Source organism: Pinus tabuliformis, chromosome 5_2 (genome assembly GCF_031772625.1).
Source record: "Pinus tabuliformis cultivar Carrire ecotype Pingquan chromosome 5_2, CPIR1, whole genome shotgun sequence".
Lineage (NCBI taxonomy): Eukaryota > Viridiplantae > Streptophyta > Pinopsida > Pinales > Pinaceae > Pinus > Pinus tabuliformis.
In genome coordinates, this window is record NC_142306.1 from 321967353 (window position 1) to 321988020 (window position 20668).

Genomic DNA, 20668 nt, shown 5'->3' on the forward strand with positions numbered 1-20668 from the left:
ATAATACATTAATAATTGTTATAAGGTAGTTTAGTTCTGGTTATTTAGTTGTAAAAAATTATAACTAAAATTAATATTAATTTAGAAAATTCTAACCAATAATCATTAATAAACTTTTAGCCATTATTATATATATGATAATTCTTTAAAAAAAACATTAAAAAAATGCGAATGGCTTTTACAATGTGGACTTAGATGAGTCCGACCTAAACCAATGATAATGGGTCAAATGCTTTTGTGTGTGGATGTGATGATCCCGGGAAATGTAAATATTGGAATTTTACTGTAGTAAAAGATAGAATTGAAAGACTGTTTTTTTTTTTTTTTTTAAATTCTAATTATATTATTTTATTGTGGGTTAAATATATATTGAAAAGAAATATATACTTCTTGAAATGCTGGCAACCTCTAAAAGGAAGATTGGAAGAGGAAATCAGTTATGAAAACTGGATGAAACTACCCTCCCTAACTGGAGAGACTTCCAAGGGAAAAGGGGGGTAGAGACAAAAATTCTGTGCTGTAGAGACAGACAGAAAGAGAAAACAAGAAAAACTGGTTAAGTCTGGTTAGGACCAGATAACCAGGCACAAGTTGCATGTATCTTGTTGAGGGCTGTAGGCCTGCAAGATAGCTCGGGGGGAGATTCCAGTCTTGGCGATGGGTCTCGTGGTTGGGTGGACAAGAGCAAAACATGGATGACAGGTGAACTTCTGAAGCATATATATACAAATCTGGCGAACCAGGTACGTAACAGTTTTTGAAGAAAATTAGTTCAACAGTGATTGTAGATAATACTGTTAGCTAAAATCACAGTAGTTGGCAGTGAAGACCCATTACATTATAAAAATCCCACATCAATATTATGTTGCTGTAATATATCTGATTCAGGCAAATATTACTGATTTATTGCTAGATAACTGTTAAAGGGAAAACCTGATATGCTAATGGTAGCTTCAACAAAAAATATAAAACAATGAGTTGGAGATCAGAAGTACTGTGTAGGTTTTCCGAACAGTTAGTGCATTAATAGAATGATTAAGTTATCTTTAAATAACTTGAGTTTATCCATTATTAAAAAGAAGGAATGTAAAAGGCCTCGAGCTATTTTAGACTGCCAGCCAGGGTTATCAGAACTGTAATATGAAAACCCGCTGGACGAATCATCTAAACGTACAGTGTGAACATAGTTTAGAGTTTAGAAACTATATGAGTCTGTGGTAGCAAGAAAGTTTGCTTAAAACTGTGAAACAATTACATATAACCAAATGATACCGAAAGAGGTAAATATTACGAAACAGGTTGCTTAAACTGTGAAACAATTACATGTAACCAAAAGATACCGAAAGAGGTAAATATTACGAAACAGTTTGCTTAAACTGTGAAACAATTACATGTAACCAAAAGATACCGAAGAGGTAAATATTACGAGAATGATTAACTTAAGAAAAGATTCAAGAGGAATACGAACCAAATCTAGATTCCGTAGTATTCCATTCAATGGACAACAAAATGCAACCGCATAAACTACTATAACCGTGGTCGTGGACACGACAGCGGAAGTATCTACATGTATATACATACATTCAAACCAAGTAAACACATATACTCAGTAACGACCTTAACATTCCCATTATAAAATAATCTCGTTAACAGTAAAAACCCATATGCTGGTAAGAACAGAGTTCCGTATTAGTTAAAAGGAGCATTTAAACAAAAACGAGCAGCAAGGAAATAATAACTTTCCTACCCTTCTTAAGGACAATGGCAAACTGCTGTAGCTTGAAAACCGGAGATTACATACAATCCACAGGACAAAATTAAACATCTAACCAATTCAGAATGGTAAGCCAATAATATTGGGTCGTGCATATTGAAACACAACCGGCATGCTATTAAAACTATCCGAGGAAAACCAGAATTGAATCGAAAATTACAGAGCAAGCTTTTAATAAAACGATGAAACTGGAAGTGCAAATGAAATATATTCATCAAAATATAAATAAAACACCCTTTGAACAGAGGGGTCCATATTCAGCGGCCAGTTCAACAGTGGCCCTTATCATTTATACATAAACAATTGCATCTGGTTGACTAATCATAGAAAAACAAGTTTGCCTTCAAATAACTCAATTGCTGTAAAAGGTTAAGGCATATCCCGCGCAAGGGAACCGACTGTTCCTCACAACCCAACAGGGTAAGCCGGGAACACGAAACCTGGGAATACGAGAACACATGCAAAATCATGAGGATCCTATTCTGGGAATCCTCGCTTGGATTATAGAAAGCAGGAAGCCAGTAAACATAAGAAAAAGAGAAGAAAACAAGCATGTATGAATCACAGCCGACTCAGGCACATCAAGGAAAAACCCCAGTCATCGCATCAGGACCTTACGACCGATTTGCATACCTGGCACGCGGCGGAGAAGGTCGAAACGCTGAAGGCCCGTCAATCCGCAAGCAGAGAGGTTGCATCGCTATAATCCTTACCTTCATACGACAAATGACAAGAGACAAACTGTTAACAGATGCATGCAAAACTAGCAGTGAAACTCGTGAGAAACACATGCAGAACTAATAGCGAAACTCGTAAGAAGGAAATAACATATGGCGAAAACTGTATCTAATTTCTAAAAAAAAATGATACATTACCTGCATGGTAACTCCGGGAATTAAGCATAAATCCTCTGAGCTGTTGATGAAGCCCTGGAGGAGGCGAGAAATGGAAACGAGTCCAAAGAGCAAAGAGACAAGCAGAATCTGAAAGCCATTCCAGAACCAAATGAGCCGCGAGAGAAACTCCAAATGTTTATGAAGAGCTCTCAAACCCTTAGACGGATCTCCGCCCTCAGATCTGAGTCATTAGATCTCCACCGTAGGAAAGGAGCGGGAACCAAAGGCGTGAAGGCCGAGGGTACGAAGAACGGCGAGTCACATGGCCAAGCAGGTGAGCCAGGACACCTGTGCTGGGGCATTAAACAGCTGCCATGAAAACTTAAAAGCCACCAACAACTCATCGCCGGAAAAGTTACCGGTCGTAACAATGCATACATTCCGATTGCCGAATAAATACACATGTAAACCATGCAAACGAGCCGAACCGTGAACCAATTAACTATATAGTTTGTCAAGAAATAAAACATGTTCAAATTGTATCAATTCCGAATGGCTATACGTAATGATATTTTATGTGCGACAGTAGTTACGTTAAAGGGGTTTATGTAAGGGTATCATAAGTTTACCATAAAAAAAAATTTACTTTTATGTATTGTGGAAGGGTCGTGACAAATTGGTATCAGAGCCAAGTTACAATACTGTGACCTCTGGAACAGCATGTTAAAAATGTACAGATAACCATCTCATATGTCTGTAAGATGGAGAACTAAATAAACTAACTCCTTTTCTTGTTCCATTTTTAGGGGTGAGACACAGGAAAAAGAAAAAAAACGCAAATAGACAATAGACAGAAAAACAGTGATTATGCAGAGAGCTGGCAGCGCTTCGCATAGATCGATGGCAGGTCAAGAACCTGCAGCAAATCCTCGAGACAACCCAGAGCTGTGGGTACAGCTGGGCGAGGAGACACGTAGCACAAACCTTGTAATACTAGAGACGGTTCAGGAACTGAAGAATGAGATGGCACGGTTACGTGAGGATAATGCACGACTGATGGTGGAACAGGAAAGAATTTTGAAAAGTTTGTCAGATAGGCAGAACCCACCACTAGCTAATCCCAGTGCGGAATAGCAGAGAATGACAGAAGAACGAAACTACCAATCTGAACCTGAAAAATCAGAAGAAAGGGAGGACCATTCTGATAATGTATTCGAACAGCAGACTTCAAAACGTCAGAGAGTGGAGCTACAGGGAGAATTTCGAAAAATTAAACCCCCACATTTTGATGGGGAACAGGAAGAAGCGGCTGAAGCATGGTTAATTAACATGAACAAATATTTTCAGTTGTATGAATATGACCACAACCTGAAGGCACGATTGGCCATCTTCCAGTTACAAGGTAAAGCAACCCTGTGGTGGGAGGAGGTTAAGATCGTCAAGGGGGTAAGCGAACGGACCATAACATGGGAGAAGTTTCAGAAATACTTCAAAGAAAGATATCTGACTGAGCGCTTCTATGATGAAAAAGCAAGGGAATTCCACGATTTACGGTTGGGACAGCAGACTATGGACGAGTTTATCAACCGTTTTACCTCCCTGCTTCGCTATGTACCCTATATTAAGGAAGAGAAAGCCAAGGTGCAAAGATTTGTTAGTAGTTTACCTCTATATATAAGAGAAAGGATTGAGTTTGACAATCCTAGGATGATGGATGAAGCTATCCGCAAGGCTAGAATCTGTTACCAGCAGAATAAACAGAAAGGAGATGCTCCAAATAAAAGATGGAATGAAAAAAGAGGTAACAAAACAGTTGGGAATAGTAAAGGAAGTCGTAGCAATGGAAGTAGGGGAGCTGGCAAAGGGCAGAACAACAGAGTTATATCAAGAGGGTCACTCAGGACTAGGCCAATCAGTGAGTCTAGAGTGAGTGAACAGCCTATTAGGACTGAGGGCGAAGGAATAGCCAGTCCTCCAGTTCAATGCTGGGGCTGTGGAGGACCACACTACGTCAAAAACTGTCCGCAGCGAAAGGGTGCTGATCAGATATCTCAGATTCATGAAGCATCGACTGTTGGTGAAGTGGGACATAGCGTACCAAGGATTAACGCAGCCTTGGATGACCGTCAGGCGGAATACCAGCCGACTATGGTGGAATTTGAAGGTAAAATTTCGAATCTTCCTATAGCTGTACTAATTGACCCAGGAGCTACTTTAAGTTATATTAGTCCAAAGATAGTCGAACAGTGTAAGTTACAATCTGAAAAATTCAAGAATCCATGGCTGGTACAGCTAGCTACGGGGGCCAAGAGACGGGTCTTGGCAAAAATTAATAATTGCTCTTTAACCGTAGCAGGACAGCCAGTAGTAGCAAATCTGAATGTACTTCCTTTGGGCTCATATGACGTCCTGATTGGGATGGATTGGCTAGAAAAGCATTGGTCACTAGTAAACTGCAAAACAAAAACCATTTATTACAAAGATGACCTTGGAGAAAAACAAGAAATGCAGGGGATTAAGCGCCCCGTGCAGCTCCGGCCAATCACTGCATCCCAACTAGCTAAATGTATCAAGAAAAGATGTCAAATTTATGCCATTCAGGTAGGCTATGCAAATTCAAAAGATAAAGCAGCCACACTGGAAAACATTCCTGTGATACAAGAATTTGCGGATGTTTTTCCAGAGGAGATACCCGGGCTGCCACCTAAAAGAGATATAGACTTTACCATTGAATTGACACCGGGGGCAGCACCAGTGTCGAGGGCACCTTATCGAATGAGCGTACCTGAATTGACAGAATTAAAAATGCAACTGCAAGAGCTACTAGACAAGAATTATATTCGCCCCAGTGTATCGCCATGGGGAGCCCCAGTGTTATTTGTCAAGAAAAAAGATGGAACGCTTTGAATGTGTATAGATTATCGTCAGCTGAACAAGCTCACGGTCAAAAATAAATATCCTTTACCTCGGATTGATGAACTTTTTGATCAAGTGAAGGGTGCAACAGTATTCTCTAAGATCGATTTGCGATCAGGTTACCATCAAATTAGGATTAAAGAGGAAGATATTGCTAAAACAACTTTTAGGACACGGTATGGACGCTACGAGTTTGTAGTGCTACCTTTTGGGCTGACCAATGCACCTGCCACCTTTATGTGTTTAATGAACAACGTGTTTCATGGGTTTTTGGATAAATTTGTGTTAATATTTATTGATGATATTCTGATTTACTCCCGTTCTAAGGAGGAGCACGAGGAACATCTCAGATTGGTGTTACAAACTCTTCGAGAACACCAGTTGTATGCTAAGTTCAGCAAGTGTGAATTCTTTAAGGAGGAAATATAGTACTTAGGCCATATAATTACAAAGGAAGGGATTGCAGTAGACCCGGAAAAGATAAAGACTATAATGGAATGACCCGTACCAAAGGATGTGGCAGACATGAGGTCCTTTATGGGGCTAGCTGGTTATTATAGAAGATTCGTAGAAGGTTTTTCAAGGGTAGCATACCCTATCACCTCATTGCAGAAAAAAGGAAGAGTATTCAAATGGACCTTAGAGTGTCAGCAGAGTTTTGAACAACTTAAACATTTACTCACCACCACACCCATCTTGAGTATAGCTAATCCTAACAAGGACTACGTGGTATGTACTGATGCAAGTAAAGAAGGTGTGGGCGGTGTATTGATGCAAGAAGGAAGAGTGATCACGTACGAATCAAGAAAGCTAAAGGAGCATGAGTAGAAATATTCTGCATACGATTTAGAATTGGCAGACATTATTCACGCACTAAAGATGTGGCGTCATTATCTCATGGGGAGAAAATTTTTGTTGCTAATGGATCACCACAGTTTGAAAAATTATTTCAGCCAACCTACCTTAAATACGAGGCAAGCCTGCTGGGCAGATTTTCTAAGTGGTTTTGACTTTGAAATCAAGCACTTAAAAGGGAAGGAGAACCGTGTGGCCGACGCATTAAGTCGGAAGGCGCAATGTTTGTATGAAATTTCGTCCAGTAAATGGAGGAATCCTTTGATTGAAATGATAAAAATAGCAGCGGATCAAGACGCTAAATATCAGCAAATAAAACAGCAGGTACAACAATCTTCCAGCGGGAAAAATCAACAAGGATATGAATTGGATGATGCTGGAATGCTGTACTATAATAAGAGGCTGTATGTACCTAATAAGGATAGTCTTAGAAATCTGGTGTTGGATGAGTTTCACATCAGCCACTATGCAGGACATCCAGGGTACCAAAAAATGATTACCGCCCTTCGAAAAGAGTACCATTGGCCGGGAATGAAAAAGAATGTAGCTGAGTACCTAGCAAGGTGTTTGGAGTGTCAACAGATTAAAGCGGAGCATCTACACCCAACAGGGCTATTACAACCTTTACCCATTCCGGAATGGAAATGGGAAATTATTTCTATGGACTTTATAACAGGACTACCACGGACAAAAAAGAACAACGATTCTATTATGGTAGTGGTAGACAAGCTGAGTAAGGCAGCACACTTTATACCTGTGCAGTCCACTTATAGGGCTGTGCAAATTGCTCACATTTTTATGCAGAATGTGTTCAAGCTGCATGGACTTCTGAAGACAATAATATCTGATCGTGATGTAAAGTTCACATCAACTTTTTGGAAGGCATTGTTTACTGAACTGGGAACATAGCTGAACTTCAGCACAACCTATCATCCCCAAACCGACGGTCAAACAGAACGAGTCAACCAAGTAGTGGAGGACATGCTAAGGGCATGCGTAATGCAGAAACCAACTCAGTGGGAGGAATATTTACATTTGATTGAATTCACATATAACAATGGATATCATACATCAACCCAAATGAGTCCCTTTGAGGTCTTGTATGGGTGGAAATGCCGCACACCCTCAAGCTGGGGTGGACCTGAGGATAAATTAAGATTGGGGCCAGAAATGATCAAAGAAATGGAGGACATGGTTAAAAGGGTACGAACTAATTTAAAGGCTGCTCAGGATAGACAAAAGAGCTTTGCAGATCGGAAAAGAAGGTTCAAAGAATACCAGGTCGGTGACCATGTTTATGTGAGGATCCAAGCCAGGAAGAGTACCCTGCAATGGAGCGGTTGTGCCAAACTTCCACCTCATTATTTTGGACCTTTTTGAGGTCTTGGCAAGAGTGGGGCCGGTGGCTTACCAACTCGCCCTGCCAAGCCATATTAGAATCCACAACGTCTTCCATGTTTCTATACTAAAAAATATGTTTACGACCCTAAACATGTGATCAAATGGTAGGATGTACGGGTAAGAACTAATCTGGTTTATCTAATTAAATTTTTATTCCAGAAAGGGAGTAACTGGAATTGTTGTTGATTGCAGGTCGAACCGGAAGGCGAGGTTCTGGTCGAGCCACTGAACATCCTTGATCGGAGAAAAGTGCAGCTGCGGAAGGGAAATATTACCCAAGTTAAAGTGCAGTGGCAGCACTATGGGCCTGATGAGGCCACTTGGGAAGATGAGGAGCTCATTAAAGAAGCTTACCCGGAATTGTTTATGGGGATCAGACATCGGGACGATGTCCAATCTCAGGAGGGGGAGATGTGATGACCCCGGGAAATGTAAATATTGGAATTTTACTGTAGTAAAAGATAGAATTGAAAGACTGTTTTCTTTTAAAAAATTCTAATTATATTATTTTATTGTGGGTTAAATATATATTGAAAAGAAATATATACTTCTTGAAATGCTGGCAACCTCTAAAAGGAAGATTGGAAGAGGAAATCAGTTATGAAAACTGGATGAAACTACCCTCCCTAACTAGAGAGACTTCCAAGGGAAAAGGGGGGTGGAGAAAAAATTTTGTGCTGTAGAGACAGACAGAAAGAGAAAACAAGAAAAACTGGTTAAGTCTGGTTAGGACCAAATAACCAGGCACAAGTTGCATGTATTTTGTTGAGGGCTGTAGGCCTGCAAGATAGCTCGGGGGGAGATTCCAGTCTTGGCGATGGGTCTCGTGGTTGGGTGGACAAGAGAAAAACATGGATAACATGTGAACTTCCGAAGCATATATATACAAATCTGGCGAACCAGGTACGTAACAATTTTTGAAGAAAATTAGTTCAACAGTGATTGTAGATAATACTGTTAGCTAAAATCACAGTAGTTGGCAGTGAAGACCCATTACATTATAAAAATCCCACATCAATATTATGTTGTTGTAATATATCTGATTCAGGCAAATATTACTGATTTATTGCTAGATAACTGTTAAAGGGAAAACCTGATATGCTAATGGTAGCTTCAACAAAAAATATAAAACAATGAGTCGGAGATCAGAAGTACTGTGTAGGTTTTCCGAACAGTTAGTGCATTAATAGAATGATTAAGTTATCTTTAAATAACTTGAGTTTATCCATTATTAAAAAGAAGGAATGTAAAAGGCCTCGAGCTATTTTAGACTGCCAGCCAGGGTTATTAGGACTGTAATATGAAAACCCTCTGGATGAATCATCTAAATGTACAGTGTGAACATAGTTTAGAGTTTAGTAACTATATGAGTCTGTGGTAGCAAGAAAGTTTGCTTAAACTGTGAAACAATTACATGTAACCAAAAGATACCGAAAGAGGTAAATATTACGAGACAAGAAACAGTTTGCTTAAACTGTGAAACAATTACATGTAACAAAAAGATACCAAAAGAGGTAAATATTACGAGACAAGAAACAATTTGCTTAAACTGTGAAACAATTACATGTAACCAAAAGATACCGAAGAGGTAAATATTACGAGAATGATTAACTTAAGAAAAGATTCAAGAGGAATACGAACCAAATCTAGATTCCGTAGTATTCCATTCAATGGACAACAAAATGCAACCGCATAAACTACTCTAACCGTGGTCGTGGACATGACAACGGAAGTATCTACATGTATGTACATACATTCAAACCAAGTAAACACATATACTCAGTAACGACCTTAACATTCCCATTATAAATTAAGCTCGTTAACAGTAAATACCCATATGCTGGTAAGAACAGAGTTCCGTATCAGTTAAAAGGAGCATTTAAACAAAAACGAGCAGCAAGGAAATAATAACTTTCCTACCCTTCTTGAGGACAATAGAAAACTGCTGTAGCTTGAAAACCGGAGATTACATACAATCCACAGGACAAAATTAAACATCTAACCGATTCAGAATGGCAAGCCAATAATATCGGGCCGAGCATACTGAAACACAAGCGGCATGCTATTAAAACTATCCGAGGAAAAACCAGAATTGAACCGACAATTACAGAGCAAGTTTTTATTAAAACGATGAAACTGGAAGTGCAAATGAAATATATTCATCAAAATATAAATAAAACACCCTTTGAACAGAGGGGTCCATATTCAGCGGCCAGTTCAACAGTGGCCCTTATCATTTATACATAAACAATTGCATCTGGTTGACTAATCATAGAAAAACAAGTTTGCCTTCAAATAACCCAATTGCTATTAAAGGTTAAGGCATATCCCGCGCAAGGGAACTGACTGTTCCTCACAACCCAACAGGGTAAGTCGGGAACACGAAACCTGGGAATACGCGAACACATGCAAAATCATGAGGATCCTATTCTGGGAATCCTCGCTTGGATTATAGAAAGCAGGAAGCCAGTAAACATAAGAAAAAGAGAAGAAAACAAGCATGTATGAATCACAGCCGACTCAGGCACATCAAAGGAAAACCCCAGTCATCGCATCAGGACCTTACGACCGATTTGCATACCTGGCATGCAGCGGAGAAGGTCGAAACGCTGAAGGCCCGTCAATCCGCAAGCAGAGAGGTTGCATCGCTATAATCCTTACCTTCATACGACAAATGACAAGAGACAAACTGTTAACAGATGCATGCAAAACTAGCAGTGAAACTCGTGAGAAACGCATGCAGAACTAGTAGCGAAACCCGTAAGAAGGAAATAACATATAGCAAAAACTGTATCTAATTTCTAAAAAAAAATGATACATTACCTGCATGGTAACTCCAGGAATTAAGCATAAATCCTCTGAGCTGTTGATGAAGCCCTAGAGGAGGTGAGAAATGGAAACGAGTCCAAAGAGCAAAGAGACAAGCAGAATCCGAAAGCCATTCCAGAACCAAATGAGCCGCGAGAGAAACTCCAAATGTTTATGAAGAGCTCTCAAACCCTTAGACGGATCTCCGCCCTCAGATTTGAGTCATTAGATCTCTACCATAAGAAAGGCGCGGGAACCCAAGGCGTGAAGGCCGAGGGTACGAAGAATGGCGAGTCACATGGCCAAGCAGGTGAGCCAGGACACCTGTGCTGGGGCATTAAACAGCTGCCATGAAAACTTAAAAGCCACCAACAACTCATCGCCAGAAAAGTTATCGGTCGTATCAATGCATGCATTCCGATTGCCGAATAAATACACATGTAAACCATGCAAACGAGCCGAACCGTGAACCAATTAACTATATAGTTTGTCAGGGAATAAAATATGTCCAAATTGTATCAATTCCGAACGGCTATACGTAATGATATTTTATGTGCGACAGTAGTTACGTTAAAGGGGTTTATGTAAGGGTATCATAAGTTTACCATAAAAAAAAAAATTTACTTTTATGTATTGTGGAAGGGTCGTGACAGTGGAATACTAAATAAATAATAAAATAATGTTTTTATTTATTTATTTATAGGTTTTTAGAAAATTCGGGTTGTAAAAACATGTGACTAATGTTGAAGGCAAATTTGGTTCCATGTGATTATTATAAATAATTTACATTTAAAAGCAACATTGATTCTATATTATTGTTATAAATAATTTATAGATGTGATTACTGTTTAAAGCAACATTCATTTCCTTATTATGATAAAATAACTTTTTATCCATTTAATCTGTAATTAATATTAAAAGCAACACTGATTCCATATTGTATTGTTATAAATAATTTACATTGTGATTAATGTTTATCGCAACATTCATTCCATGTTATTATGATACATAACTTTTCATCCTACATTCTATATTGAATTTACTTTCATGACTAAATGAAAATCCATACGATATTGTGAAATCATCTGAGGTTATGTAATTAATTTAAGAAGTTAGTTTGAATTATTAAATATTGGTTAATATTTTTTAAGTTTTATTATAAATAATAAATTGAAAATAATACATTAATAATTGTTATAAGGTAGTTTAGTTGTGGTTATTTAGTTGTAAAAAATTATAACTAAAATTAATATTAATTTAGAAAATTCTAACCAATAATCATTAATAAAATTTTAGCCATTATTATATATATGATAATTCTTTAAAAAAACCACTAAACAAATGCGAATGGCTTTTACAATGTGGACTTAGATGAGTCCAGCCTAAACCAATGATAATGGGTCAAATGCTTTTGTGTGTGGAATACTAAATAAATAATAAAATAATGTTTTGTTTTATAATTTATTTATATATTTTTAGAAAATTCATGTTGTAAAAACATGTGATTAATGTTGAAGGCAAATTTGGTTCTGTGTGATTATTATAAATAATTTACATTTAAAAGCAACATTGATTCTATATTATTGTTATAAATAATTTATAGATGTGATTGCTGTTTAAAGCAACATTAATTCCGTTATTATGATAAAATAACTTTTTATCCATTTAATCTGTAATTAATATTAAAAGCAACACTGATTCCATATTGTTATAAATAATTACAATGTGATTAATGTTTATAGCAACATTCATTCCATGTTATTATGATACATAACTTTTCATCCTGGATTCTATATTGAATTTACTTTCATAACTGAATGAAAATCCATACGATATTGTGAAATCATCTGAGGTTATGTAATTAATTTGAGAAGTTAGTTTGAATTATTAAATATTGGTTAATATTTTTTAAGTTTTATTATAAATAATAAATTGAAAATAATACATTAATAATTGTTATAAGGTAGTTTAGTTCTGGTTATTTAGTTGTAAAAAATTATAACTAAAATTAATATTAATTTAGAAAATTCTAACCAATAATCATTAATAAACTTTTAGCCATTATATATATATATATAATTCTTTAAAAAAACCATTAAACAAATGCGAATGGCTTTTACAATGTGGACTTAGATGAGTCCGGCCTGAACCAATGATAATGGGTCATAGGTTTTTAGAAAATTATGGTTGTAAAAACATGTGATTAATGTTGAAGGCAAATTTGGTTCCATGTGATTATTATAAATAATTTACATTTAAAAGCAATATTGATTCTATATTGTTGTTATAAATATAAATAATTTACACGTGATTAATGTTTATAGCAACATTCATTCCATGTTATTATGATACATAACTTTTCATCCTAGATTCTATATTGAATTTACTTTCATAACTGAATGAAAATCCATACGATATTGTGAAATCATATGAGTTTATGTAATTAATTTGAGAAGTTAGTTTGAGTTATTAAATATTGGTTAATATTTTTTAAGTTTTATTATAAATAATAAATTGAAAATAATACATTAATAATTGTTATAAGGTAGTTTAGTTCTGGTTATTTAGTTGTAAAAAATTATAACTAAAATTAATATTAATTTAGAAAATTCTAACCAATAATCATTAATAAACTTTTAGCCATTATTATATATATGATAATTCTTAAAAAAAAACATTAAACAAATGCGAATGGTTTTTACAATGTGGACTTAGATGAGTCCGGCCTAAACCAATGATAATGGGTCAAATGCTTTTGTGTGTGGAATACTAAATAAATAATAAAATAATGTTTTGTTTTTTAATTTATTTATAGGTTTTTAGAAAATTCGGGTTGTAAAAACATGTGATTAATGTTGAAGGCAAATTTGGTTCTATGTGATTATTATAAATAATTTACATTTAAAAGCAACATTGATCCTATATTATTGTTATAAATAATTTATAGATGTGATCACTATTTAAAGCAACATTCATTCCGTTGTTATGATAAAATAACTTTGTATCCATTTAATCTGTAATTAAAAGCAACACTGATTCGATATTGTTGTAAATAATTTACACTGTGATTAATGTTTATAGCAACATTCATTCCATGTTATTATGATACATAACTTTTCATCCTAGATTCTATATTGAATTTACTTTCATAACTTAATAAAAATCAATACGATATTGTGAAATCATATGACTTTATGTAATTAATTTGAAAAATTAGTTTGAGTTATTAAATATTAGTTAATATTTTTTAAATTTTATTATAAATAATAAATTGAAAATAATACATTAATAATTGTTATAAGGTAATTTAGTTCTGGTTATCTAGTTGTAAAAAATTATAACTAAAATTAATATGGTAGGATAGGATTGTAGGCTATTCAATCCAATTTGCAGTTTGATCATAACTCAAAGGTATGGACCACTGACTACCTCCTGCTATCGTCTGCTGCTTCAAGTGACCTCATTTAGCGAGTAGCATTGAGAAAGGTAAACAGTAAGTAATTACAGGGATGACAACAACAATGAAATTACGAAAGACGTTTTCCCATTATTAGATTGATTTTGTTTTAAATTTTGAGTGGAATTAGGTATTTTTTTAATCAATTTTTTATTTTATTATATAAATTGGGTTTTTAATTGTAAATATGAATTTAGTATTCTGAAAAATACTGGATACCCAAATTATAGAAAATTCATCAAACTAATATTCCATCAAATCCCTAACTACTTCTAACCAATTTTGAAGAAAAAAAAAAAAACACTCCAAAAAGATGGGCCTAAAATGATTAGGCATCGTCCCCATCTAAATCTCTTTATACCACAAATAATATGGATCGTCGTGATCATTAAGTGGATCTCAGTCTCAAGGGTGCACTTAATTTATATCTCTTATTTATTACGTAGTGGACTGAAGGACGCGACTATGGCTTGTCCATCGCAATTTCGTGCAGGAGGTGATCCTGTTGAGTCAATGACTGTAAAATGGCATGCATCTCTCACCATCTGTCGTTTCCTCATTCCATTATTATTATGATAGTACTAACGTTACCGTTTACATTCGTCGTTCTGCTACTCAGTAATGAGGTCACTTGTACTGTTACTCAGTAAATTCGTCGTTCTGCTACTCAGTAAATGAGGTCACTTGTACTGTTACTCAGTAAATGAGGTCACTTGTAGGATCAGATGGCATGATATAAATTATTAGTTTAATGAAATGAAATGATATTTTAAAGTTTATGAAACTAAAACTAGTTTATTAGAGTTTATGAAACTAAAACTAGTTTATTAGATGATTATTATTATTATTATTATTATTATTATTATTTTTATTTTTTGAGACTGAATCTTTTTCGGATTCAAATTGATGATGAGTTGTTCCAACTTTTCAACAATTCCCTGGCTAAAAAGATAAGACACTGATGCTAACATGTTCTCATAACTTTTTGCGATATCACATTCCAAAATGAAATGTTTTTCGCTCATGACCCACCATTCTACTCCCTGTATCATTTCCTCATAGCAACAACATGCTATAAATTGTCTATGGACAATCCACAAAGCCCAATCTATTGGGAATCACAAAAAAAATGTAGTCTTTTGTTAGTGCAAATCTACACTACTACACAAGTGCACTTTCAAGACATTTTTTTAAGACAAAATAAATCTTTTGTCTTAAAAAGTCCCTTTTTATTTTAATTATTTTACATTAAAAGTTAATGTCAATTGAATTGTCTTAAATTTTATATTTAAGACAAAAATAGTTTGATACAAAAATATTTTAAAACAAAACTTTATATTTAAGACAAAAACAACTTTAGGCAAATATATTTTAAGACAAAATTTTAAATTTAAGACAATAACAGTTTAAAACAAAACTTTATATTTAAGACAAAAATATTTTAAGACAAAAACAATATAAAGTTTTGTTTTAAACTTTATATTTAAAAAAAATATATTTTAAGACAAAAATAGTTTAAGACAAAATTATTTTAAGACAAAGCTTTATATTTAAGACAAAAAGAGTTTGAGACAAAAATATTTTAAGACAACTTTATATTTAAGACAATGACCACTTAAGACGAAACTCATTTAAGACAATTAACAATTAAGAGAAAAACATATCAATTTAAGAAAATATTATCTAGCAACTACAAAATTGACTCTAACAGTGCACCCTATGTCTGCCAGCTTGCGGGCTACTACTATATCGTGCCTATACCAACACTTTCCATTCACGTTATCTTATATAAAGACAACGACTTGTGGGTCTCTTCGTTTTGTGGGGGTAACCGACTCTGAAGAACGTGAAAAATCTCCTTGGCAAGATTTCCCATACATTAATTACTCTTTTGTCTCTTCGATCTTTGTTGATACGATTAGAGACAACTTGTATGTCGTTGCATTCGACATTACTTCACAAAGGGGAATTTTAAGACAAAATAAATCTTTTGTCTTAAAATTTTCAATATGAGGCGCTAGTAAAAAAGGTAAAGGATTAGGGGTTCGTCTTTATGCTATTGATGGGTTCTTCAAGAAGTAGAGTGATGGAGGGTGACAACAACTAATGGGATTTAGGGTGTTGGAGGCCGACAACAGAGGTGTGCATCGTGAGAGGAACAATGGAGGCACTTTCGATGAATGTGGATAGGTGGTAACATAGTTGGAGTACTTTTCAGGGTCTCCATCAATTGTGATTTAATATGTGTTTTTTGACTGTTTTATTTATTTTGAACACTACTTATGTCTATTGGTTGTTGTTATTAGCACATTGTTGTGATGGATTGACAACATGGATTAGATTCACATGAAGGATTGTTGAAAAATGCAATAAGAAATTCTCAATTTGATTTTGCCTTGATTAAATTGGGGAAATTTGAATTTCCACATTAATAGACAACTTGGATGCAATTAACTTGTATGACATGGCTTGTTTCACCCATTTTACTCAATAAATTAGAGTTGGGGGAGTTAGAGTTCAGTTAAGCATGTGTGATTGCTAATTTGTAGCAATCAAAGTCAATTATCTCTAGTTGTTTTCAGTTAACCTAGTTCTATTTGTTGGAGGATCTAGTGGAAGGCTAGTTGTGTAGTGGGACTTCAGTCAAATACAATGATTATCTAGTTAACTGATGAATCAACCCAAAATAGCTATTGCATGCAAAGAATTCAAGTTCCCTGGATATGGTGGAGATTCCAAGGAAGTGTAACATTAGTTGTAGACTAGTCTTGAGCATACAGGTGTTGCATGCAGTCACATGATCAACCTTAGGAATTACACAATCCATTTTGGAAAAAATCCTAAATAATAGGGGCCTAATTTCTCAAGGAATTGCACAAGGAAATAGGGGCTCAAGTAGAGGTAGAAATTGACGAAGTTTGGGTTTGGGCTTCTTAGTGAACAAAGAGATAGGTTATTCACTTACATGTTGTGCACAGTTGAGTAAATAAATTTTAATACATCTATATTCATCAGATTGATGCAATAAGGCATTGGAGTTTCTAGCAGATTATTTTCCCCAGGAAAATATTGTGTGCATGTGTTTTATTTCTTATTGCATGTCTGAATTTTTTGTTCTAAATTGTGAATTAACTTCTGTAGAGCAGTAGAGTAGGTTTGTGTCTTATGATTTTGAAAAAACTTCATGAGAAATTGCAAATATACACCATAATTTCTACATCATATCACAACAGGATTCACATTAGAGCAAGAATTTCGAACTTGTTTCTTAGGAGGTATGAATTTGTAGTTAAGCATAGAAAGATCTCTTAAGAGTTGAGAATATGACCTTCAATGGGCTGAGGCTAGAGTATGCCTTGGAAGGCAACTCTAATTTCATTATCTGGAAGGATCTCATGGAGGACGTATTCAATGAAAATGGATTGCTAGAATACATCAAGAGAGATGTTACAAAACCAGTAGAATCTGATGCCCAAAACCTTGCTCAGTGGAAGAAATTTGTAGCCAAGGTGTGGAGAATAACATTGGAGTGAGTATGGGACCACATTGTCAACAATCTCCATGGGAAAAAAAATCCTTATGCAATGTGGTAGGCACTGACAAATACGTTCTAGACTAGTAGTGACCACAAAAATTTGGTGCTCAAGGATAAACTTTGAAACATCAACATGTAGAAGAATGACTTTATTCTGCAGTATTTGAGGAGGTTCACACAAGTTCATGATGAGCTTGCAGGATTTGGTGTTACTGTTTCAAAGGATGAATTGGTAAGCATAGCCCTTCTGGGCCTTCTCAAGAGTTGGCATAGCTATCAAGATTAAGTGAACGGGAGGGAGAAACTACCAGATTGGGAACACTTATGGTACGATTTGATACAAGAGGAAATAAGGCAGAATACTGGAGATGAGACCTCATCCAATGGAAAGGATGAATTTTTTTTTTGCACTGGTTGGAAAGGGAAAGAAGGGAAAATGGAAGAAATCTCAAACCAAACCAGAATCCAGCCAAGGGGGAAAGAAGAAATATTTGCCAAAAATTAAATGCTTCCAATGTCATGAATATGGGCACCGTGCCACGAAGTGCCCACAAAAAAAGGCAATAAAGAAGATCTTAGGAGGAGCAGTGGGTGAAGCCTTGGCTTCACAGTTCGACCTTGAATTTACCCTTATCACATGCATGTCCAACACAGTGATGGGGAGTGTGTGGTACTTGGACTTTGGTGCATTGTTCCACATGATGTGGTGTAGAGATTTTTTTAGTGACCTGGAGGAGAAAGATCTCCAGATGCACATCGAGCCAAAGGATGATGGAAGGTACAACATGACCGGTATTGGTATAGTCACCTTTCAAAGGGAGTCAGGCTCCCTTCTCAAGCTCAGGGATGTCATGTTTGTTCTAGGCCTAAAGAAAAATCTCATCTCTGTTGCATTTTTGGAAGACTGTGGTTATGACGTGATCTTCAAAAAAGGAAAAGCATTCCTGAGACACATAGCCACGGGACAGGTGAAGAAGATTGAGGTTTGTGTGAAGAATCTATATAAGTTAGATGTGGAAGATTGTGTTGCATTAAGCACTAAGGAAGAGAAAGTGCAGGGCCGCGATGTAGGTGAAATTTAGCACATAAGACTTGGCCATTTGCATCATGGCACCTTGAATATTATACAACAAATAGCCACTAGCCTCCCTAAAGGAGCACTTGAGCAACATGATGTATGCAAAGGATGTACCTTGGGGAAGTACATAAAATCCGCATTCCATGATCGGGACAACAAAGTGCATGCAATCCAAGAAAGGATCCACTCTGATGTCTGTGGACCTTTCTCGATAGCCTCCATTGTCAGACACAAATATTTTGTCCTTTTTATTGATGACTTCTCACATAAGTGTTGGATCTCTTCATGTGGAAGAAAGATGAGACATTCTCCAAGTTTGTAGAATTCAAGGCATTGGTTGAGAAAGAAACCAACAAGAAGGTGAAGGCTCTCACGAGAAATAATGGAGGTGAGTATGTGTTGAATGAATTTAAAAATTTATGTGCGAAAGAAGGCATTTGACGAGAGTTGATAACACCCCACAACCCACATAAGAATGGGGTGGTTGAGATAAATAACTGCAGCATTTTGGGAGCAAAGAGGGCGATGTTGCACGACCAAGGCCTACCTCTGCATTTGTGGGTTGAGGCATGCAATACAATAGTCTATTTGCAGAACCGAAGTCCTCATTGGATTCTTGGAATCATTACATGGAGAATGATTTCTCGGGAAGAAAGCCGGATGTGTCCCACTTGAAAATTTTTGGAGCCTTCGTTTACTACCATGTCTCTAAAGAATCAAGGAATAAGATTTAGTCGACCACAAAATTGGAGGTATTTGTGGGTTACACAGAAACTCCCCACAACTAACATGTGTACTTGCCATCACTCATAATGATAGTTGTGCGAAAGGATGTAAATTTTGATGAGGAGAAAGCTATACGGTGCTCCCACCAAAAGATGAGATTTTAGCTCCAAAAGAGGAACCTTAGGAATTCGTACAGAAACCACAAATTGTGGACCAGAGAGTGGAGACATTCACTAAAGCAAAACCTCCAGAGAAGGCAGAAAAAGAACTAAGGAAGTTGATAGAATTGTGTAGGATGTGAGGGAGAATGTGGGATATCCTTCAAATTTTCATAAGCAAAGGAGGTCACCTGAGAGGTACACTGGCTACATGGCTCTTATGACTGAGCTTATAGAGATTGAGCCATCCTATTTTGAGGAATAAATAGAGAAACCTATATGGGTTGATGCAATGGTGGAGGAATACGAATCCATTACAAAGAACAGTGTTTGGGAAAAGGTCCCAAGACCAACATATAAATCAATAGTGGGTTTGAGATGGATCTTCAAGGTGAAGCAGGCAACAAATAGAAGCATAGAGAAGTATAAGGCCATATTTGTGGCCAAGGGGTACTGTCAAGTTGAGGGAATTGACTGTGAGGAGACCTTTTCTCTTGTAGCAAGGTACTCATCCATTAGATCAATTCTTGGTCTAGCTACGCAAATGGGGTGGAATATCCACCAGATGGGTGTAAAAACAACATTTCTCAATGGGGTTATTAAGGAGGAGGTGTACATAGAGTAAAAAAAAGGTTTTGAGACATTTGATCAAGAGTCTCATGTGTGCAGACTGAAGTGCGGATTGTACGATCTCAAACAAGCACCTCGTGCTTTGCACACCAATATCGATAGTTATCTCACCAGTTTGGGCTTCACCATAAGTGAAGTGGATGTAAACCTCATCACATCTGGATAGAAGGTAAATTGCTTATTATTGTCTTATATGTTGATAATTTTATTTTAACTAGTGATGAGCAGTTGATCATATCTTGCAATGAGGACATTGCAAAGGAATTTGAAATGAAGGACATGAGTCTCATGCACTACATTCTCAGGTTGGAAGTATGACAAGGTATTGGGGAATTGTTGCCTCTCAAGGCAAGTATACAAATGAGATATTGCAAATATTCTACATGGAGAGTTGTAAACCCATGGAGACACCTCTAATGAAAAACTAGAGGAAGGAGGATGCTACTTCAAGTGAAGAAGTGGATGCTACCATTTATCGACAACTAGTGGGTCCA

At 36.1% G+C, this 20668-nt stretch overlaps 1 long non-coding RNA gene across 1 annotated transcript; it reads right to left on the reverse strand.

Moving 5' to 3' along the window:
- Nucleotides 1-1963: 1963 nt before the first annotated feature.
- LOC149158801 (uncharacterized) lies at nucleotides 1964-2759 on the reverse strand. The gene is made up of 3 exons (XR_016261496.1): nucleotides 2650-2759; nucleotides 2408-2487; nucleotides 1964-2214 (listed from the first exon to the last, which is right to left on the reverse strand). It is a non-coding gene; the product is annotated as an uncharacterized LOC149158801 (long non-coding RNA).
- Between the last annotated feature and the right edge of the window lie 17909 nt (nucleotides 2760-20668).